The sequence below is a fragment of the Melospiza georgiana genome, chromosome 9, assembly GCF_028018845.1.
Source record: "Melospiza georgiana isolate bMelGeo1 chromosome 9, bMelGeo1.pri, whole genome shotgun sequence".
NCBI lineage: Eukaryota > Metazoa > Chordata > Aves > Passeriformes > Passerellidae > Melospiza > Melospiza georgiana.
Genome location: NC_080438.1, coordinates 24484881 through 24508156, shown reverse-complemented (window position 1 = coordinate 24508156; position 23276 = coordinate 24484881). Strand labels below are relative to the sequence as shown.

The 23276-nt window shown below is 41.0% G+C and overlaps 1 protein-coding gene across 3 annotated transcripts in view; it reads left to right on the top strand.

The window, feature by feature from the left end:
- The window catches only part of LOC131087102 (BEN domain-containing protein 5-like), an 877799-nt gene that overhangs the window by 734572 nt on the left and 119951 nt on the right, over positions 1-23276 (top strand). The gene's annotated exons all lie outside the window — the stretch shown is intronic.

The window sequence follows — 23276 nt, the reverse complement described above, 5'->3', positions numbered from 1 at the left end:
TTATAGATTATTATTTTTTTCATTATAGGATTCCTGGTATTTGTCTTTTCTTTTTGCTTCTCACAATGGAGAGGGAATTTGAATCTTTAAGCCCCTGAAGTTTTGCTAATTTTTCCTTTTGTTTTTTCTTTCTTTCCTTTTTTGTTTCTGTGAAAAAAGAACCTGGCTAGCCTTGCTAATAAAGAAAGAGGATTCTTACCCCTGGCTACATCATGTATAGGATAGAACCTCCTTTAATTTAACTCCTGGTTTTCCCAATACATCTTAATTAGACTTTTTATCTTCCAGTAATACCTGTACAGAGGAGTTTTTAGGTACAAGGAAGATAGGGTGATAGATAAGATCATTACATATGGACTGGAATCCAATTGCATGAAAAATATTTTCTTAGACCACTAATTGTTTGGCATTGAATTTGTCTTTCTATTCAGTTTCTGCAGCACCTTGCACTGTGCGTTGTGCCTCTGACCAAGGCTCCTAAGCTCATTATAGTGATGATGATGATGATGGAAAGGCACAGAAAGGAGCTTTGAAGCCAGCCTGGTCTTTCCTCTGTTTTCTACCTCGAACAGCAAAATAATTTTTGTTCTAGTCAATGGAGTGAGCATGCAGATTGCTTTAAGAAGAGGTTTCTTCCCAAGAATGAAGAGGTCTTTAAACATTACAAGAAAGTTGGGTGTAGGGAAGTGCTTGTAGCCAGTAAGGCAATGAATCCTGAAATTATGAAAAATCACTGTCAGTAAAGTAAAGCTATTCTTGGAGGTAGGGGGAAGTTCTTTTCAGCTTCATCCCATTCTAAGGAATCTTTGAAAATTCTGGTAGCTTCCAGCTGTGCTATGTGTGAAGAATGAATTAATTTGCTATGGTGGCTAAAATGAAAAATCAAAACCAAAACTGTTTGGTGAGAGCTAATCTGAAATGGAAATTCTTTTTTCCTACATCTTTCTGTCTCCCGCTCTCCCCAGTGATCAACCTGAGATGAACCAGTTCCAGTTCATTTCTTTCTGAGGGAAAGAAAAGGGAGCTTTTAAAACATTTAATTTTCAAAGTTATTTATTTTTTTTAAAGTACTTTTTTAGAATTTTTTTTATTAAAGTACCAGCAAAGTTCAGGCTGCTCTTCAGAATTCCATCTCTTAGTGAATTAGCTACCCACCAAAAAAACGTTCTTGTCTGGCCTTGTCAACACCAGCCTTTCTGGCAGTTTCAGGGATGCTCAGCAATGCAATGCAGTATATGAGATTACTGTTATTTTCAGGAAATACCAGATTCTTATTCCCTGTGATCCCAGTAATATTGGTCTGAAAAGACCATACCCAAAGTGCTGGGACAAAAGGGGGAGACAAGACAGCTGCCATGGGGCTGTCCATGCGCTGCTTTAGCAGTGACTGCTCTTATTGAGTTATGACAGAGTGCCGGAATAAAACCTGCTTTGAATCCCTCCAGGCAGCTAAAAATGTTCGGTGCTTTTCAGGGGTAGAATGTTACTTTCAGATGACTAATACATGATGGATGGCTGGCTGCATGCACAGGTGACCTGCTGCAGGAGAGCTGGTGTCAAACCGTGTCACATCAGGCATTTTGCATTGGAACACATCTGTCCTGCCACCCCCTCCCCATCTAAAGTCTTCCCACACTGGGGAAAATGAAATGAAATGCAAAACCCAATTCCCTGAGGAATTATGTAATAAAAAAATAACCTTCATCCCTCCCATTGCAGACAAGATCTGCTGTGAAGGGCTGTCCACAGAAGACTGGGTTGTTTAAAGCAAGGGGAAGTTTGGCTTCATGTTGCCATTGCAAAGCAGCTCAGTGCAGGACTTTTAGATGTATTCATTCCCTTAAATCACTTAAGGAAAATTAGCTGCCATAAGACCATAAAACCATGTTTTAAATATTGCTGCATAGGAGGATTTTTCCTCTGCTCTGCAGTATGGGAGATAAGCTCCTTCCTTTGAAAAAAAAGTTCATTCTGGAGCAGGGAGGATGAGTGACACAGAAATAAGTGAAGTGGGTATGAGGCACACGCACAATGCCACAGCCACAGAGATTCCAGCACTGGGTGTTCCAAGGCTGAGTGTTTGCTGTAGTTACTGTATAAAAATAATCCATAGCACTTGTGGTTCACTGTTCTTCTGGGTTTTACAAAGTGAGCTTATTTTATTTTATTTTTAAAGTGTTTCAGATTCCATAAGGACCACATTGCCCTTGGGAGGGAATGGATGTGTTGAGAAATGAGAAACAATAGGAATTTTGATCTCCACTGATTTTGACTCCGTAACTCTGATGATCTGCGCCATCATGTTGACCTACATGGAGTGAGGGGATATTCTCAGCTGTTTCTAGTGGTATCAATCTTGCAGATGAGACTGAAGTGATAGTCTCCTCTAAATCATGTGCTGCTGGCTGGGGCTATTTCAGTTCCCAAGCCCTTTTCCGGCCCATACACGAGCCAGCAATGTCTTCCCATCACTCCACCAGTTGATACCTGTTGATGTTTTCCCTGTCTGTGCTGGAGCAGGTACCAGAATGATCTCAGAGCATGAATGTATTGTTTAAACCAACTCAGATGGCTCATGTTTGCAGTTTGTTAAAGCATGTTCATGTGAGCCATTCCAGCACCCTTTAAAAACAGATTAAGTGAGTGCACTCACTGTCAGCTCAGCCCCCTTGCTATGAGCATTGTGTTATGGCCTTTTTCCCCAGGGGCTGGTGTTATTCTCCCTTCTAGACCTCTCCCTCACTGAGTTCTCCAAAGGAAAACTCCCACACAATAAGCAGCTACTCAATGTTTTACCTTCAGTGTTCATTGTACAGCCTTGTCCTGTGTTTGCTGTGGCCTGTGCAGATCCTGCTCTGAAGACAAACTGTTCGTCTCCTTGTGGGCTCCTTTGTTCCGCTCACTGCTATACCTTGGGAGCATTGCAGAGCTGTGGATTATTTCTGGGGAGGGACCCCTCTGAGAGACAAATGTTTCATCCTTGTGTGGATAGGAAGCAGTTGTGATCACACCTACTCATTGGTGATAGATGGTTTAGAATGCCTGGAATCAGATTTGTTTCATGTCACTCAGCAAAGACTGATACCTGCACTGTCTTGTATCTACCCCTTGCTTCTGCATGGAAGATTGGGATTGACTATTTCTGTCATTTGGTCCTCCTAGGACCTAGGAGACGAGGAATAGGCTGTGACTGGGATTCATTTGGGATGAATCTGTTTCAAGTCATTTGCTCCTCCCAAGTGAAAATGCAGACATGGGATTCAGGGCTCCCAAGCACTCTCAACACTGGAGTTTGTGTTCTTTCTTCTGTATTTCTTCTGTTCTGCCTGTTTTCCACCTCCTGTTGAAATGAAGCTGGAGTCCTACAAGCAAATGATTCCTTTGCTAGATGCTGTTCACCTTGTGCCCTGAGTGAGCCAGAGACCCATCCAAAACTGAAAAAAACAACTTACCACTTAATGGATGTGCCTCTTAATTAGCATCTCCTTTGTCATGCACATATATACTAAAATTTAAATTATTTCTGCAAAACTGACATTTCTTTATCCATTCCTGACTTTGGAGTGCTTGATGTTGCATACTTTTAATACTATTCTGGGTGAAAGTTTTCAATGGAAAATGAAAGCCCCAGCATGCTAAACATCTGCTGGGCTGGAACCTTTAGATCCACCACACAGACATCTGCCACAAGGGCTGATGAATTGGCTGATAGAGGATGGCAATCTGCAATTGCTGAGGACAGGAAAGAGGGAGGGAAGGAGCCTGAGGGCTTTGGGGGTATCTGCTGACAGCAGCATTAGTAATAAGGCAGGATGAGTAAACACAATACTCTAGGCATGGGGAGGGTTGATATTTAAGGGTAAATGACACTTTTTGTGGTTTTGAGGATTTTTTTTTAAGATCCTGTGTGCAGGCTCAGATTTGAAAAAAATCATTATTTTCCAATCTTCCTGTCTCTGAGGAGGCCCAGCTTTTGATCCAGGTAGGTTTGAGTGGGCAAGCAGTACAGGGGAATTAGCCTGGTAAGTCAATGTAACTGGATTCTTCAGCAGATGATTGTGTTCCTCTTCAGAAAGAGAATATATTTGCTTTCTTCCAAAGTTATTGAACATACAGTCCACTGGGTTTGTGTTATAATCTCTCCTCAGACCCTTCTTTGGAGGCTGATGGGTGTCCTCCTTGGGCTGAATATCCTCAGCACCATTTGGAGTGTACTGTCAAGGAGAGGAGTTGTGATTGTGCAGGAGCTGTGGTGTTGTGGGACTGCTCCATGTGCAGCACATGCAACCCCCCAATTTCCCCATTATCCTCAACTTTTGCCATGAAACAAATCAGGATTTTTGTTTTTTCTCCTATCCCTGCTACATTTTGAGAGAGGCATTCTGTTTTTATGGAAATCTAAGTCACAGAATAATAGACATAGAATCTTGGAACTGATATTTTGCAGGTTGCAGCTATCCCAAATCAACATTGCTTTGCCTTGGACAGTGCCACGTTCTTCACCAGACAGCTCCACATTTAGAAATATGCAGTTGGTCTCCAAGATGTGTGTGCTTTGCTTGCAGAGTGACATAAATTTTATTTTTGTCAGTCCTGTAAAGTGTGTCAATCTCAGAGGCTCTGCTTCCACTCATCTCCTGAAATGATGTTGTTAGTATTACCATCAATGTGATACTGGATATTTGACAAGTAAAGTACAACAACAGATTTTGCAAGGTTTTCACATCAAAACCGTACATTTAGGTTTCTTGTGCAATAAGCCCTCAAGTAGCATTTTCTAATCTAACATTTGAATGACTGCAAGCAATTGTTTTCTCTTCAAAAACTCTTCTTTTCCCTCATCATCTCCCCTGCTCCTGTTATAAATCGGAGCAGCAAACTGGAAAATATTTCACTGGAAAATTAGAAGCTCATTCTCATTCTAGCTGAAGCCAGTTTGGATGTTAATAAATGTTTGGAAAGGCTGTGGGTTGGGGTTTGGTGTTGCTCAGAACTCACTTGGAGCCAAACAGATCAGCTGAGGTCTGCATCATCTGGTGTGGGGAGTCAGAGCAGATTAACACAGGGTAATGAGCTCTGTAGCATCACACACTACCTGGCTCCATTCTACTGTTAGCAGAGGTCTTTCACTTCTTTCCCCTACTAAACAACATAGTAGTAGTGAATAATCATTTTTAACTCAATCTTGAATTTTAACAGCCCACTAGGAAGTGATACTCAGAGAGTATCAGACACCCTGGGCTGTCATTTGTACCTGATGGTTTTCACTCCAATATCAAAACAGCCATTGCCAGGCATCATCTTTTGCCAACAATCCTTGGGATAATACAGTATATGTTATTCTGAGTTCTTCTTAGGCACAATGGCCAATGTGCTGCCTCTTATTTCTCTCCTCCTGAAACTGGAGGAGGGCTCCCCTCTGCTGATGCAGTTGTGTGTTCAGCTGTGATAGCCCTGTGTCCATTTGCTATGGCAATGCTCACGTTTGTGCCACTTTGTTGGTGTTGCAGGAGTGCCCTGTGCCACTTCTCTCTTGCAAGTTCCTGTTGAATGAAGTGTAAATTTCAGTATTTTGAAAATATCATTCTTGCCTTGTTGAACAGTAGCGAGGGCAACCTTTCTCCCAGTGCTGTAATTTAGCAGTCTGATGTACCCACCAAAAGCTTATGGATTTTGACTATTTCACATCTTCCTGTTGGACCAGCATAATCAGAATTACTAATGCTCTAGCTGACATTCTACTTCATATAGGCTGTTTAAAAGTATTCCCATTAAACTCCACTCATTGTTAAATAAGGATAAATTTGGTATCTGCTGACAGAAGCAAGGGCGGTGTGCATGATCAGTTTGTTAGCTATGGCATTTTCTGATAAGCAATCTTATCTGTGAGCATTCAGAAGAACTCCCCAGTTCCTTTCATGCAATTTTAACAATTCTGCTTCCTGGAGTAAACATTCTGTCTTGATCTAGTAATATGTTCTGTGTTCATACCTGGTGAAGCAGCTTCTGATCTTAGCAACTTTCTTCCCACAGCCCTTTAAACACACACAGTATTCAAAGAAACTTGCAAATAGCAGAGCTGGTTTTACACTAGAACAGATTATTTGCAGGTGATGCTGAATCTTTGCCACTGGAGGGTTTTATGACAGGTATTTATTGGAAAAAGGTTAAGATAGAGTTAATTCCCTTTTGAGGCAGTTGAATACACTCAATAAACTCTACAGATTACCTTCTCATCTCAAATTAATCTATGATTTTTATCCCTTCCCTTTGATTTGTTTTCAACATGTAAATCTTCATAAATATAAATGTATATATAAAAGTGAATATATAATTTCTTTGGTAACTTTTAGGAATCATTAACACTGTTAGATGAAGTTCTACCTGTAACTGTGAACTCCTTGTTAAAGTGATAGTCAAGGAAGGGAGTGCTATTCAGGCCAACCAGTGCTAATAGTCTTATTTTTTGCTGAGTAAAATTTGTGTTTTGAAATTATAAATCACATTTCATATAAACTAGACTGGCTTTTTGGCTGGTTTTGTTTTGTTTTGATCACACTTGCATGTTCACAGTCTAGCTCTGGATGATGCTCCACTGTATTTTTGTGAAATACTCCAGAGTCTCCAGGAAACAAGTCTGAAATGTGTCTACAGATACAAAATTTCTCTCTGTTTGCACTCAATCATTTTGCTAATCATTTCATGGTGGTAATCTCTGGCACAGGTTGTGGTTTCTTTGGTTGACTAGGTTGAACAGTTTTTTTTACTATCCCTTTTGGTGATGTTTTTATCTAGAATAGGAACAGTTTCAGATAAAACCAATAACACAAAATAGAATGAAATGTTGTAATCCCAGTGACTAAAATTTTCTTTTTTTCAGCACAGTAATGGCCAGTTCTCATTTGTACCTGACACTTCTAAGCTTTTCTCCATGATACCCAGACACTTGCATGAAGCACTGCAGACAAATTAATGTGTGGATCATTATAATATCTCTAGATAAGTGTCCCTTTACTCAACTCTGATATTCTCACAGGTTTTGTTATTTCCTGCATTCTCTCTGTGATGTGGGGTGTCTGTGTGTAGTACCTCTGGTACTGCTCTAAACAGCTGAAGCAGTTTTGGGGGACTTTTTTGGGTTTTTTTTTTTCCAGGAATTTGCCATTCTGAGGAAATTTTTGGGGGTTTTATTTTTTTTTTTTTTCCATTTTTTTTTCCAGTTTGCCATTCTGAGGAATTTTTTGGGGATTTTTTTGGGTGTTTTTCAGGAGTTTGCCACTCTGAGGAGTCTCTGTGAGCTGCTGCAGTTTGTTTGGGGCAGGCATGTTAGTTATGACCTCCACTTTGCAGTGATCTACTGTACACCTTATCTTCTGTTCCAGGTGTTTTATTGCTATTACATGGAACTTATGGTGTTGCTTTCTTAGTTTTAGCTCAGCATCTCAGTCTCTTTCCATGGCTCTTTAGGGCCTTTAGTCAAACTCCTCTCTTTTACCTTGGATCAAAATATTATCCATCAAAGCTTTAGTATCCTCTCTACCATCAAAACATGGTTGTGTTTTCCTGGGATGTGCCTAGGGGGCTGAACACAACTCAAATATCCCTCTGAGGAAATAGTGTCTCCTAAAATAGTTTTTTGAAGACGTACAGCCATGTTCTCTATTTTTCTGGGGGCACCTGCCAGCCCCCTGCTGATGAATCAGAGCCTTCTCTTCAAAGAATTTACTCCTTGCCAATGCAGGAAAACATTCCCTTTATATAATACATGTATTTTTTTTCTTGGACTGATTGTACAAGAGGGGTTCAGCATGGATTCTTTTCTCCTTCTGTTGCATCCTCTTCCTGCTTATACATTCTGTAATTTTTACAGATGTGATGTTATTGAATTCCTCTTATCATCTGCATTGGGGAGAGAGGGTTTCGGATTTTTTAATTTTAAGTAGCATTAATCAGGGAGTGGCTGACGTGTTCAGTGCTGCATTGAGAGTTTCCTCGAGTCTGGGAGATATCGTTAAGCTCCTCCTCAGTAATTCTGGTTTCATGTTTCTCCTCCCCTTCTCAGTTTTGCAGCGAGACACGGGAGTTTGAGATATTATTTTTTTTTTTTTTTAGCCACTTATGAAAAACTCCCCCTTTGCTTCTGCTCCTTCCCCAAGTGCTTCTATAAAGTGGGTCAGAGCCAAGGTCACTGCCAAGTCTGCTTCAGTGCTTGCATTTGAACTGCTGAGCAGTGAGGAGAATGAGCTCCTGCACAATGCAGCACTCAATTCCAGCTGCCTCTTGCCAGGGCTGCTCACAGGATGCAAGTGGAAATGCCTGCAAGGAGCTGATCCATTTTATTTTCCCCACTTCAGAAGGTGTTGGGACCATGCCCTTTGTTCCGTTTCCCTGGGATTGCATTTGCCTTTTAAGACACAGGGGCAAAGTCACTGCCAGGGCTTTTTTATTTAATACAAAAGAGCTCTTAGTATTCAAAAATGATTTAGAGACAGCTGGCCAAGTGTTTGACCTAACTATGTCTGTTCATGCTATTCTACTGGTGTGAGATAGCAGTAATAGAGCCAGTGGACAATTAGCCCAGTGCATGCAATGAAGATGGGTAAAGTGAAATGCTGGTTTTAAATGAGAATATTGACATAATAGCATCTCAATCAGGCAGCACTGGAATAGCAGTGTAAAATTATACACTAATAACAGAGGAAACCAAGCCAGCAGAGGAGTGACATTACAGTTCAAAGAAAGATCAGAAGCAAAAAAGAGAAAAGAAAAGAAGAAGGAAAAAAAAAAAAAAAAAAAAAAGGCAGGGAATGGAATTGTATCAACAAGTACTGAAAAATCCCACGATCTCTGTGCATTAAAATTTCATGTCAAAATGGAATGGTAGCACTAAGCAACTTTACTGTCATGCTCAGAATTGCCACAGAAGCAATGAGGACTCAAAGAATGTAATAAGAGGGCCTAATTAAGGGTCATGATTAAAATTGATGTAGAAACCACATTTATAGACTTTAAAAATTACGTCTTCTGGAAGCAAGAAATCAAAGAGCCTGGAAGAAAAGAGTATTTTTTTTTTTAATTTATCCCTTAGTGAGGATTAAGTCTTGATTGAAGATAGAAATATTCCGTAATAATAAATAAAAACACGCTCAAATTCATCATTCCTGGTGGAATATGAAAACCAGAAAGACCTTAGAAGGGCACGTACTTCTGAAAGGAGGCCAACATAAAATGGAAAAGAAATCTAAAAGCATTAGCTAAAAGGGCAAAACAGAACAAAATAACACTTTGGGGTGACATGGCAGCTATATAAAATCACCATTGTAGGATGCATTTTTGCAGTTTTACCTTTATACAGTGTGTTATCCCTATTTGAAAAACTCCAAAACTTATAAAAGGTTACATGAGAAGTTAGCAAAGGGGATTATTAGACTGAAGAAGGTCATTAGCTTTAAAGGACACCCTTTGAAGTCTTGCCCAAATGAACTAAGGAAAAAAAAAAACCCACAGTACACTCTGGTAAGTCAAATGCAAACCCATAATAATAGCAGACAAAAACAATTTTGAAGAATAACTTGCTAAAGGCATAAAAACTAATAATAAAAACTTTTTCAAACACATCAGAGGCAAGAAGCCTGCCTGAAGGTCTATAAGGTTGATAGATGATCAAGATGTAAAAGAAGTGCTCAAGGAAAATAAGGTCTTTCCAGAAAAGCTAAATGAGTTATTTGCTTTGGTGTTCACAGTGAGGAGCCTAAAGGGAATTCCCAAATTAGAGCTGCTCTTTATGGGGGACAAGTCAGATAACATGGATAACAGTGGTTTAATGGGAGTTTTCATTTTTGAAGGTGGAATTTATACATCTGCTACCCTTTTTTGAGGGGTTTGATGAGCATGAAGATAAAGGCAATCAACCTGTTGCCTATTTTGAATTTCTGAAAAGCACTGGTAAATTTCTAACCAAATGATTTTAAAGAAGTGAAGAATCCAAGTTTTCTTGGACGATCAGAGCTTTTTTGCTCATTTTTGCTTTTAGTTGCATTGTTTCCTTAAACATCCTCTGCTGCCCACATCCAGGGGTCGGTGTGGCTGCTCTTTCATGAGCTTGTGCATGGCAAAGAAAAGACAGCTCCTCTGACACAGCCTCTTGTACTATTCCCTGATTAAAGCAGCTGTTTGATGGCTGGGTTGGCACTATCAGGTTTGTGAACAATCAATAGTGTTTTTTCTGCCTAAAAGAGGGCTCTGTTCTGTCCTGTGTACCTCTGCATTCCTCCAATTCTGGTGCCTGGGGACATCTGAGTTTTAGTGGAGTTACTTTTCAGTGCCATACAAAAAAAAAAAAGGAAGGGGAAAAAGAAGTGAAACTGTGTTTTGATGGGAAACGTTTACATACTATATGATTTCCCTGGATAAAAGATCATTATCCTCAGGGGAGGCCATTATTACATTGTCTTTGTGACAACATGCAGAGGTATAGGCTGGGCCCACTGATTTCTTGGCATATGCCACGCCAAAATAGTATTAAATCCTGTAGACAGGATTCTCCACTGCTTATTTTTTGTGCCTGGTTTATTGTGTCAACCAGAGCCCGTGCCTGAGAACAGGAATCCTGTGAGGAAAACAGAGCAACTGCCTCACAGCTGAAAGGAAGGCAACTAATGGATCCAGTGGGGATATTTAGGCAGATAGGTTTTAGTTACAGAGTGAGTGACTAGAGCTGAACGGATAATTCTGCTTCCCTTCTGCAAAGTATAATAGATACCCTTTATGATTTCAGGTTGCCAGAGTCTTTTCCTTTTGCAAACTCATCCTATGAGGATTGTAACGAAGCAGAGCTGCTTCCAGAGTTCCTATTTTCCTTAAACCTGAAAAACTGCTCTTTTAGTTTTATAGACATCAAAAAATGGCTTAATGCTGGTGGCATTACTAGCTGGCTTTTGCAGGCAGCAACCCTGCAGTTTTGCATATGTTTTCTTGATCTAGAGCCCATTTTAAGCTGTTGAATGGGGTCTGTGTCTCTAATGTTCCCTAAGTGCAATTATGAAAAGAAATTGCTTATTTGAATCATTAATCAGTCTCTGGATAGCTGCAAGTTCTTATATTTCATGGCTGGTTTCCATGATGTATATGACCTATTCCTAGCATTGCTCAAGCTGCACTGGAACAAGACTTAATTCCTACTCTTGTTAAAGCTTTTTTACTGTCTTCCTTCCCCAGTTTATGCTTAGAAACTCTCCCAAACCCAGAGGACCACTATATGCAAACCTGCTGGAAAGGCTCCTCAGACAAGAAAACTGAATTAGTAGCTTAAATCTTTCAAGTTAGTGTTACAGGACAGATCAATGTTTCCTATGTGGGTGCATTCAGTCATCTCTTCAGAATCTGATTACTATATGCCTTGTGAAAAATCCAATTAAAATTAATGTATTAATTAACAGAAGTTTAATTTTCTTCTTGTCAGGAGATACATCATGATGTTGGAATTTTACCACATCAAAGTTAGCAATAGTCCCCATCTTAAAAGTATTTTGAAGGCTTCTGCTTGCTGTCTTCTGCAGTGCTGACACCAGTGGATCAATAGGTTTTTAAAAGCAGACAGGAATCACCGTGATAATCTAGTCTGACTTACAAAGTACTAAATATCATCCATCATGGTTTTCCTAAATGGGCATCAAAGTCTGAGCTTCCCCAACTTCTGCTGGTTTAGCTGTTAGAGAAAATGACTGATCTAAAAGAGCTTAGAGGATTTATCTCACAAGAGCATCTGGAATATCAAATCTTTCTCCAAATATCTTCAAAACTCCATTCCTGTGCTGGTAAGGTGGTTTTCTTTAAAAGAATTATTTTCTTTCTAAAAAAAGAAAAAAAAATTCTTTTTCTCCTCAGTCATCTACCTTCTGGGAAGTGACATATAGGAAACTGCAGTGTAGAGCTGGATTACTGAGCTGGGTCATTTTGCTGGCCTGAGCTGCAGAATCTGACCATCCTTTATGTGATAAATCTGCCTGAGCATGCTGAAAGCCAGGGACACTCCAACCTGTGAGCTGCCTCCTTCATTTCTGTGCTGCTTGTTTGTGTTCCAGGGTGACTGCTTTAGAGACAATGCTGATAATTATTTCATTATTTCTTAAGAGGGATCATATTATAAAGACTGATAATCCTTGATTCCCATAAATGTATATCTGGGAGATTCAGAGAGTTTCTTGAACATAAACAGCAAAATTTAAGTTAACACACACCATGGAGCATATGAGCAAGAAGGAAAAATCAGCAATGTGTTTGATACTGCTGAAAAGGGAGCTCAGCAAAATCATGTGTGTGCCAAGTTTGCTCCCTCCTTCATCCCGGTGTTTTTGTCTGGTATCTAATATCACAGGACATTAGGTTTAGGAAGGATCTACAGAGATCATCCAGCCCCCTCCAAGGCAGGGTCACCTGGGCAGGTTACACAGGAACAAATCCAGGTGGGTTTGGAATGTCTCCAGAGAGGCAAATCCATAACCTGCCTGGTTAGCCTGCCCCAGTGCTCTGTCCTGCTCAGCTGTCACAGACATCTTTTTATGAAAAATCCTTTCCTTAGGATTTTTCCTCCTGAGAAGCTGAGAGGCCTCAGGAACAAAATGTAAACAATGGTTATCTCCTGCTATGGAATGCAACAGGTGCATCTGTGATCAGTCTCATGTGGTTGTTTCTAATTAATGGCCAATCACAGTGAGCTGTCTCAGACAGAGAGTCTGAGACAGAGCCTTTGCTATCATTCCATTCTATTCTATTCTTAGCCTAACCTTCTGATGAAACCTTTTCTTCTATTATTTTAGTATAGTTTTAATGTAATATATATAATAAAATAATAAATCAAGCTTTCTGAAACTTGGAGTCAGATCCTTGTCTCTTCCCTCAGCCTGAGACCCCTGTGAGCACTGTCACACTCAGTGTGCAGAACTTCTTCTTTGGGCTGAGGCTCACCCCACTGGACCTCCTTGGCCACAAGGACCCTGCCAGCTCATAGTCAAGATAAACCCTTTAAATGTGTTGATATACGGAATTTAATGGGGTTTTTTTGGTAGTTTTGGTGCTTTTGCCCAACTAACAACACTGCATGTATGTACATAATATGTAATGCTGCTAGGATTATCATGTGATTTTGTTAAACATGTTGTTGCTTTAAATGTTTTTGTTGATGGGCTGGCCCCTCAAAGTTCCGTTTTTAACTGTGAGAATATCTTGCATTTCGGTTTTGATTTTCAACAGCACCCTCTGAAATAGGATCCTGTCCTGTCTCATTATATCTTGAAGACAAACCTGTGAAGTTTAAATGCAAGTTAGGAATCAGTTTATCTCCTACTGAAATATAGTCACCTCTGGAAAAGATCCCATCAGCAGAGCACTGTTTGAAGGCTGTTTACTTAGATGTGCATCAAGAAAAATCTATTTCTGTTCTGAGCCCAGCTATTCTATTGTTTTGGGTTTTTTTTGAAAATAAACTGCCTTCATCTCAGTATTGGTCTTCTGCTAGAGAATTTGTGGTGGTTTATGACTTCCCCCAAAAAGGGCTCACTGTAGAATTAAATCTCAGCAGGAGCAGATTTAATCCTCCCCGATGACTTGTAGTCCATGGAAACGTTATTGCCTGTGCTTGGTTGGTGAGTCTGCCCTTCAGGAACTGGATGTTCTCCTCTTGCTGCAGTTAACTCATGCAATAGAGACAGCCTTTTATTCTGTTTATGTCCCTTGATAATGGCTGTATTGATCTGGCCTGATGTAAGCAAAGGTTCACAGTTTGCCCAATGTTGCTAGGGGTACCAGACTATTACTGCCACCAGCAGACACATTCCATCATCCCTCAGCCACGGTGTGTGAAAGCTGGAGCAGCAGGATGCCACATGTTGGTGACTCAGGAAAATGGCATGTGTCAGAACCTGGCCTATGTCACACTTGGAGGCTGCTAAAATTAGAGTATATTTTTTGTCATTTTTGTTTTGACTGCCAGGCAATGCAGCAAGGTTTAAAGGTTAGCCTAATTTTCACTTGTTTGGAAACATAAGTCACAGTGACAACAGCGTGCAAAACCACCTACGAATTCTGTTTTCAAATAAGTGAGTATTCCTTTCTTTTAAAAAATTATCAAAGTGGCTGAAGCTGCCCTGAGCCAGGAGTAAGAAGGGTGAGGAAGGTAGGATGTTGTCCAGCCTGACAGCTCTGGGCAAATTACTTCATCATCTCCTTGCTTGTTCAGTTCAGCAAGGAATTTTCACTAGAAAGCAAAAGCCAGGAGAAAAGGTTTTGATCCTGAGTTTTTACTTGCAGCAACTCCAAGCAGAGCTGCAGGAGTGGGAACTGCTGAATCTCCTAATACTGCTGGGGGATTTGGCTCTTTGTTTAGAAAACAATTTAAGTCTGTGTACTTGATTTTCCTAGCACAAACCCCCAGCTGTCCCTGGAAATAAGAAATAATATTCCAGCTCTGTGATGATGAATATGTCTCACCATGACAGAATATTTTGACCTGTTTTAGTCTGTTTTAAAAGCCTGACACCATAGCTGGGAAGGGGTGATGGTCAGAGAACAGGATTAACTACGAGATCAGGAGGTTGGGTTTTTTCCCCCAGAATCCAAGGTGGAGGATAGATTATCTGATTGAAAGTGAAAACTGTTTTCATCTTTTCTCCTTCTCCTTGAAATGCTGGTTGCTTGATCCCATCTCATCCTGGTTGTAGCCTGTTAATTCCATTCTCCACGTGGTGTGGTTACATTCTAACAGGATTAGGGGAAGGGAGGGAGTAAATGCTCAGGTGTCCTCTAGAGACCCTTGGAAAGGGGGATTGGGAGTGGGCTGCCAGGAGAAGTGGTGCAACCAGCCCCATCCAACCCTATTTACAGTTATCATAGTAGTGGATTGCTCTCTGCAAAACCAAGTATTTAGCAGTTATTGTGTGTTAGTCAAACTGAGATATACCACTGTTGAACTAGATGTACCACTGTTGTATTAGATATACCACTGTTGGATAAGGTGGGATTCTGGACAGAGTGTTTGCAAACGAATTTGTTGATTTCAGCAGCGTTCTAATAGGAAAGGGCAATGAAAATGGATATCAGACATTGTGATTTTATGTTATTAGTGAAAATAACTTCAAATGCAGCTTGCTAGACCTGAAACACCGAAATCCATCCAAGTGCAGCATTATTTTAGTTTTTAGTCTTGTTTTGAGAGTGCCGGTATCTTTGACTGAAGTCAGTGGAAGCTGTAAATGATCACTGTGACTGCTTTTAGCCATGCAGATTGATTTTTTTTTATCACCTGAACCATTAATATCTGCGCACTGAGAGCAGTGGGGAAAGCCTTATGTGTATGTGTCTATACATATATTGCACCTATAGTATGTTTTATGCATTGTTTTCCTGTTGATTACGCATTTTGCAAAGGAATTTATCTGCATCTCTTCCCCGTGGAGTTCAGAAGTATGATTGGATCTAGTAGTGCTGCAGTTCAGGGAGAGGCTGGAGCATTTGAAATAAAGCTTGGGAGCCATTCACCAGGCTATTGCAAAAGCTGTGCTCTGCACTGGGTACCCAGGCCCAAAATGCCAGGGAGGAGCTGCCATCTGGCTTTGCAGGCTGGCCAGCATCAGGAGGGTCTGTGCTAACTGGAGCACAGCCCCTCAGTCAGCTGCGGGAGCCATCCTGCAGGAACCTGGGCACTGAATGCCAGGGCTGAGAGGAATTTTCCTGCTCTGACTCGTGTGATGCAGGGCACTGCCAGCTGCCACCCTCGCTCAGCAACCTGTAGAGAGAATAAACAAATGCACTTGGGCTCACTGCCTCTGTACCCTAGCTAATTTTGTTAATAACCAAGTCAATGTCCTCCTGAACCACACTGGGACTTGATGGGGTATTTTAGGATTTTTATCCTTTGGACTGGAAATGACAGAACAGACTGCAGACAGAGCATATTGGATTATCTCCTCCTAAGTGCAGATTTCACCTCACCATAGATTTGATCAGCTTAGTAGAGTTGTTGTAGAAATGCACAGGTGAAGCTATTTCACTGTGTGAAAGGCTGTCACTTCAATACACAAAATAACTAGTTCTGGTAAGCAAGCAAGTGAATGCTGTTTAGATGTCTCTGAGCTTTATTATTTTAGTACCAGTAAATTCCATTTATTTTAACTTTCCTCTGATCGTCTGAAGTGATTGTATAGCCTAAGCTTTTCTCACAGTGCTACTCAGTCCCTCTACATTAAAATTAAAGGAGAGGAGGAGGGGGAGATACAAAAATTCAGAAGGCAAAGTGACTTATGTTTAAAAACTTAGAATGTGGAAAGAGCCAATTTGGCTGTAACAGTTTGACATCAGAAATTGTATTTGCAAAAGGAAGATATTTTTAAGAGGATCGACTTTTTTCTCCCTGTTCTCAATACCTTTAAAAATGCATCTGGTAATGGCTTTCAGAAACAGCTCTCAGACAGGATATGTATGAAAAACCTTGCTGAAATTTTGCTGAAGGTACAAAAGGACAAATATTCAGCCAGACAAATGGAGACAGAAGGGCACAGGGAGGATGTTAGCTTTCCCCTGAACTTCTTGTAGCAGTAAGCATTTTAAAGTCATTTTGAATAACCTCATGGAATATGAGTGAAAACAGCTTTACTGTACATTGGGCAATAACTGAGCAGGCTTGACATATTTTGTGAGTTGACACCCTTGAATGTAATAAAGTGCATGGATTGAATTTAGGAGCAAAATAAATAACACACAGGTTATTAAACTCCCTGTGTTATTCATGACCATCTTGCATTTAGCAAAACTTTCCTTTCTGAAGTCTGCTGCAAGCTGCCATGGGAAATCTGGTCTGTCTTGGGGGAGCAGTGCAGGAGACCAGGGAATGCCACAGCAGGCACATGGCTGGTTTTAGAGCATACAGAACCTTGCAGAGGCATTAAGGTGGTGGGCTAAGAGCACAAAACCATCTGAGAAATAGCTCATTACACTCAGGGGAGCTGCTGATTATTCTTATGGTATTCTAGGAGGGGGTGACCAGCCTTCCTCTGCAATGTCCAGCCAAATGAGGAGGAAAAGAGACAAAAAAACTTGAGACAAAAAATCTCCACTTCTCTGTTTTTAAAAGTGTGTCAGGCAGAAAAATTAGTGACAAATTTTGCTTGAGGGGCAGCCTGGTGCCAAGTGGCCTCCAGGTATGCAGTTACCTGGCAGCAGCACTTCACTGCTTGAAGGGATCTTAGAGGTATGTGTGAGGGATAGATAAGGGTGCTTGGGAAGACATGGCATTTATTCTGAATAAAGATGGATCTGCAGCCTCCCTGCTGGCATGTAATCCTTGCAGTTCTGGGGTTATTTCAATCAGCCTTAGGAGATCTGCTCTTAAATCTGGCTGTCATTCAAATGGATTTGGCCCCTGCAGCGGTGCCAGGGCCACAGCCAGCTGTGGAGACACTGCTGTCCCCACCACAGCACATGAGGCATCAGTTTCTCTGCTAAGCTGTACCTACAGAGCCAAAGGGAACAGGGAGGTGAGCCTAACTTGATGGGAGTGGAGAGGAGCAGTCCTGAACCAAATAAAGCATGTTCCTTTGCTGGAACCATTGGGCATGTCGTGGGTGACTGAGTCCATGCAAGGAAAAATAATTGTTGTTGTGGCCAAACCTGCCTATTTTGGAACTTGGTCAGATTCTGTCCCCTTGTTAACTGTATGCAAACTTCAAAGCTTATAGCTGACACATTTGGGCAGTTAGAACATTCCAGCTCCCCACTTTATCATTTCTAATCAATCAGTGCTTTAAAATTTAGTCCAAAGTTTCCCATCCATCTCACTCTGGACCAGGTGCTGGGTTCAGCCACCCAAGGGCAGTTTGTAAGCCCTGACAGCAGGAAGGGGATCTTGCTTTCCTCCTTGTGAAGAGCATCCTTTGGCAAAGGAAGGAGCTGATCTCTTCTGCTGTAGGTAGACAACAGGCTTGAAAATGTCTTTTCGCTGGTGCAACAAATGTTTTGCTTTGTGCCAGGAACTGGCCTGTCCCTTTGGACATGGGATGAGCAGATGCCTAATTAGCCTATTATTTACCATGGTTGGGATTGCTGAATTTTGATGAAAGAGGCTTTGCTTTAATCACTGATTCATGACACAGATGCTCATATCATGCATTAGGCTGTTTAACCTTCCACAGATATAGTTGTCCCATGCACCCTTTCATAAATATCCTGGCAACTGCCCCCTCTTCCTGCATTCTCAGTGAGGGAGAAGCTTGGGAGCTCCCAAATTGGTCCTTAGTGCTGATAATGTGAATATTGAATGCAAGCAGCAGCCACTGAATGGCACCAGGGCACTGGGTGGCTCAGGCAGGTACTGACAGCTTTTAGGGAAGGAAGAGATCCCTGTGCTGAGGTGAAAGAGGCTTGTTTTGAATCCTGCCATGCTCTGTCAGCCTGGGGAGCTGAGCTGGGGCATCCCAGGGAGCAGGTCTCTCAGGGCATCCCTGCATTTTTGGGCAGCTGTAAACACAGGAGATCATTTAGATGGAGATGAAGTTATCCTTGACCTCCTTTCTATGGCTCCAAGTGTGGTTGTGTCAGACCCCAGAACCCTGACTTGTTTATTTTCTTCTCTGGAATGAGTCCTGGAGAAGGGGCAGTGCTTCTCTGGTCACAGGCTTTGAGGAAGGTGAATTCCCACATGGAAATAGCTGCTCCTTATATTCTCTTCTTTTTGTCTCCACTTCTGGACTGACTATACTTTGCTACCAGAAAGCCTGAGGATAAAATGAGATTTCCATGTCAGAGAGAAATTCATCTGTGGTGATGAGCAGGGCTGTGACCTCAAGGGCTGGGCTGCTCCCTTCACTGCGTCCATCCAGGATGCTTTCACATCAGGGGGGATCCTTCAAAACCATCCAAATCTGATGTATGCAGGTGCCAAACTTCTGCAGAAAGTGCAGCAGAACAATTCCCTGATGCTATCTGAGGGCCTGAAACTTTCAGAGAATCCTCTTCCTCAGTAATGCCAGGCTTCCCCAGACATGATCCTGAATTTGGAAGTAGATTGTCACAAGTACCCTTCAGTAGGTGTCAGTAGGAAAGCAGACCCTTTTTAAAAGGCCTTTCCAAATGGATTTTTAATCCACCCCTTGGCACCCATCTCCCCAAGACACATGGGCTCTCATGTGCTCCCTGCTCCATCAGTTTCCTGCTGTACATCCAGAGCTTGGAGAGTGAGGAGCCCAAAGAGGCAGAGCTGTGAGAAGGAGCTGGATAAACATCGATTTTGTTTTAAAATCTGAATAATTGTTGGGTCTGTACTGCTGGGAAGAGAAAAGGAGTTAAAGATTTGCTCTCTGTTTGGTGTGATAAATGGCAAATTCTGTGTAATACCAATGATGGATGTAGCCTGAAAGGTCAGGGGAATTCCCAGCACAGGGGCTGACCTTTATTTTACTCAGTTCTCTGCACTGAGTTTAGAATAAATTCACCAGTTAGAAAGAATCTACCACTGGAGGTTTTATCTTTGTGTTTTACTTTTGAATGAGCTCTTTAAATTCTTCTCAGGGATTTTTTTTTGTGTGTGTGTGTGTGTTTTGGTTTTTTATTGTTGTTGTTTTGGGTTTGTGGTTTCTGTGGGTTTTTTTTTTAGTTGCAGGAGGAGGTGAAGAGAAGGGAACATATTTTGAGAATTATTTGGAAGATTTGAGAGGCCAAACAAAGAAGAGACACTTTCTTTTTTGGAGCTTTGAGATTAGTCATGCTGCTGCCTGTTTTGGAAAAGTGTTGATATAATAGAGAGCCCAATCTTGTGCTAATATGTGTGGACTGATATAGCTTTCTCTATGCTGCATAAATCCTTCCAACTGTAATAAATTGGAAACATTTTATTCTGAGAAGAGCAATTATCAGACTTCAGCGTATTTCTCCCCATCCCTGTCACCTAACTCTGTGCTCTCTTCCAGATCTTTTTTGACTTGCATAAGCCCCAAAGAGAAAAGGATTTATTTAGTGTTGACCAAAGGTTTAGCAGAATAAGTTTACAGAAATAAGTTAAGGGGAAAACTTCCCTTAGTATGGGGGTTCTTTTTAGACTTCTGGAGTAGTCTTCCAATTAAAAGGGGAAAAAAGGAAATTTTTCTAAAAGCCTGAAAACCAGCACAGAGAAATTATTTGGGTATTTTCTGTCAGGATGACCCTGGCCATGATTCAGTTCTGTGGGGATCACTAGGAGGGTATTTCTAGTAGAAGATCCTAAATGAGGGGCTGTGCAGTGGTGGAGGGTGTGTTGCTGCAGCATCCCAGGTACTTCATGGGCACTGGTGGGCCCAGCCTGCAGTGGTACCCGCCGTGGCTGCATCTCAATGCTTGTAATTCAGCTTGTTTGCAATTCAGCTTGGTTTGGGCACTGCTCTGGATCCTCTGGAACTGATGCACAGCAGCAGCTGAAGTCACCAAGAGAGGACAGAAAGGCAGCATGAAGCTGGAAATGTTGCTTAGCCAGGAAAATTATTGTGGCTGTGTGGGTTGAATTAAGAGCAGCCCTTTCCCTGCACACCATTGCACAGCAGTGCCTGTGTGCAGCACCTGCAGGCTCTGCTGGTGAAATCTCCTCACAAAAACACAGAAAAGATTTTCTGCACTGTGCAGTGAGGCCTTTGGGAGATGTTAAGGTGTTCTTGTGGGATGAGGTATGATGTTCCTGTGGCTGCCACAGTTTCAGAATAGAAAACCCCCAAGGTTTTTAAGAAGAGGCAATAATTTTCCTTAGCCCAGCTGGTATTGTTGGAGAAGTAAGACAACTTTGTCACTGTTTTGTGATGCAGACACTCCGCCAGGAAGTCACATCTTATGAATCACATCTGGTCCCTGGAGAGCTGGGCTGGATTTTCACCTGGGAAAAACAGATTCCCAAAATTCTATTTAAATTATGTGTATTCTGGTTTTCTAACCAGGTGTTCATAACAATTTGTTCCACAGTTTTGGGGAATACTGAATGCAACTTACATCTTTCCCACATAGTTTGTTGCTTGTGAAATAGGATGAAGGGACCATTTTTCTTTTCAAAAGGAAGTCCCACAGGTGGAAAAGGTGAAGAGCCCATAACATCTGCTGGACTTTATTGGCTTCTGCCCTTGGACAGATCCTTGAATCCCCTGAGAGATCTGTGGTTTCTCTGCCCCAGTCTTACCCTAAGGAGTTTCTAATAATTCAAAGCCTCTGAACATACTGAACACACTCAGAAGAGCAACCCAGCCCTAGAGAACGCAGCAGCTTTACCAGTTTGGAAGCAGCCGTGATGAAGAGCTTTCTGTTTTGTAGATTTAAGTTTCAGTTTTCTATAACTGGGTGTTAACTCTTTGCATACTCAGGAGAATTTGTCTCTCAGGAGAAACCCCTAACACAATCCCACTGCAAAGCATCTGGAAACCAGGAGGCATTGCAAAACAGACCCTTCCCTTTTCTGTTGATTAATAATCTCATTTATCTTTCAAATTACTTCAAAAACACTCATCTGAGCACTGCAGAAGATACCACTTTCAGTCTGTACCATTCAACAGGCATCATTCCCAGAAAACACCAGGTTGGCCTGTTTCCAAGAAAACTATGTTGAAAACATGATAGAAGAAATATTTAAAAAAAAAAAAAAAACAAACCAAAAAACAACAAAGCAAATGAATGAATTCCTGCCTTTTGCATATTGCAATTCCTGGAAAGAATTAACTTTGACCAGTTAATCAGTACTAACATTTATTACTCAAAATGTTATCCCTTTTGATTTGACAGGATTGTTTTGGATAATTTGTCAAAGATGACAAAAAGGCTCATATGTCTCTCATTCATTTTGACCTTTCTTACTATTAGGAAATTAATTTCAGAATTGAAACAAATGTATTAGTGTTGTCATTTAAAAAAAAAAAAGGAAAAAAAAGATGAATACCTTGTCTTCAAGCTGTTTCTTCATATTAATCCATCACACTGTAACATGATCGCTTTTTGACATATAACATCTTACCAAGATGCTTTCGACATTCACACCAGCTCTTATTAAATACTGCACATAAATTCCAAGTGCTGGAAGTTATTGATGAAAAAGGGTGAATAATAGGGAGTGTACATATGGGAAACACAGGGAGGAGAGAAAGGTTTTCTTTAGTTAAAAGGTTTGTCTGAACATGTGGTTTTGTGATTGTCAAGGGTAAAAACAAGCAAATAGTCAGTTTCTCCCTTGATAGGGCTTTATTTTGAAACTCACAGAAGGAATAAATAAAAACTTCCAATCAGAAGGATTTTTTTACTTAGAAATGTTAGCTTTTCTTTTTGTTTTGGTTAGTGGAAACAAGTTTTAATCCAGTCAGGAAAAAAAAAAAAAAAACCAACAAAACAAACCTGCTTTTTCCTGGTTGTTGTTGCTGTGGTTGCAACATTTGTTTTTCCTCTATTTTATTGTAATTTTTGCTGCTGTTTACCCATAATTCCCACCACATCTTCCCCCTAAATTGCCTGTAGCTCTTGGAAACGTGTTGGTAGGTACCTCACTGAAAAACAGTCGTGAGTGATTCCTTTGATCCTTTCTGTTATATATCAAAGCAAGCATTTGAGCTATATGGACAAATTAAATGATGCTCTACTCCAAGACATAAAGAACTACAGACTTGCTAAGCACTGGTGGCTGTCAAGCAGAGTCACTGGGTAATGTTGGATTGGAGTCACAATTGTTAATGAGGGCTCAAGCCTGGCTGGGGTTGAAGTCCAGGTGAAATCTGAATAAACACTCAAACATGTGGGTGCGTGTTCAGAAGAAATTTTATTTAGTTGTGCTCTTTGTATTGGTAAGTCTGTAAATCTGGGTTTCATAGCTTTGGAAAACTTTGGTAAGGGTCAAGATGCAGAAAAGAATGGGGATCACACGAAGATATTGTTGAGATGCCTTTTTATCCAACACACTTAGCGTGCAATGGGCTCTGGCTTTACATTCATCATGCAACCATATTATTGAACCTTAACAGCCTCTTTGATTTGTGAATTCCAGCTTTCCAACAAATCCACTTAATGTGTGGAGTTTAAATCTATGGGTTTGTGGGTAGACTGTTGCAAAAGGGTCACATCAGCCACATTTTAAATACCATGTGGGTAAATCAATCAAGTATTATCACATCAGACCAGCCACATCTATTATTTTGCAGAGATGAGTTCAGCAAAGTGCCAGTTATGCTCTGTGGACAGTTATGTTTATACAGCCATCAGCAGCTGCTGCCTCCCATTTCCATGCTTTAAATGGAAGG